We start from the raw sequence: 610 nt of genomic DNA, 5'->3' as shown, positions 1-610 counted from the left end.
GGCTGCGCCACCGAGCCCGGCTTAAACCTTTAGCTCTGCTGTTCAGTGATATGGGGGGTGGTTTTGCTCAAGCTCCTATCCTTCCTTACTAGACCCTCCGGCTCTGTTCACTTCTGAAGCGGGACTGGGGGCGGGGCGGGGCGGGGCGGGGGCTGCCCCCTTTGCGGTCTTGAGGTCTAAGCAGGGGGACGCTGTGCTTCCGAAACCACCTGCAGAGCCCAGGACCCGCCGAGCGGTGCGCGCCCCGGAACCCGCCTCCTGCTGCCTGGCCAGCGTCCCTGCGGGGCACGTCTGCACGCGGGAGCGGAACGAAGCGAGACAAAGCGAGGCGCGAAGCCGGGCGACGGCGGAGAGCGAGACGGGAGGAAGACGGCGGCGCCAACGCGCAGACAGAGACCCAGAGGCGGAGAAGGGCAGAAACCCAACCCTGACGGCCTCCACACAGAGACCAAAAAGCCCCCACCGAGGGCCTCCCCCTGAAGCACGCCCAGGCCACGCCCCCGCAGGAAGCCTAAAGAGAGCCTTAGAGCAACAAGCAAAGCAAGGGCGGACGCCATGGAGAACAGCAAGCGAGAAGAGAAGAAAGCAGCTCACCAAAAGCAAGCCAGCC

The 610-nt window shown here is 65.6% G+C and overlaps 1 protein-coding gene across 2 annotated transcripts in view; it reads right to left on the bottom strand.

Annotated features, from left to right (window-relative positions):
* Nucleotides 1–610, bottom strand: part of DNAJC13 (DnaJ heat shock protein family (Hsp40) member C13) — a 127,291-nt gene that overhangs the window by 26,979 nt on the left and 99,702 nt on the right. The window lies entirely within an intron of this gene.

Source organism: Carlito syrichta, unplaced genomic scaffold, assembly GCF_000164805.1.
Source record: "Carlito syrichta isolate Samal-C Ts95f unplaced genomic scaffold, Tarsius_syrichta-2.0.1 Scaffold316213, whole genome shotgun sequence".
In the NCBI taxonomy this organism is placed as follows: domain Eukaryota; kingdom Metazoa; phylum Chordata; class Mammalia; order Primates; family Tarsiidae; genus Carlito; species Carlito syrichta.
Note: the sequence above shows the minus strand (reverse complement) of the source record. Positions and strands in the feature narration are given on the sequence as shown.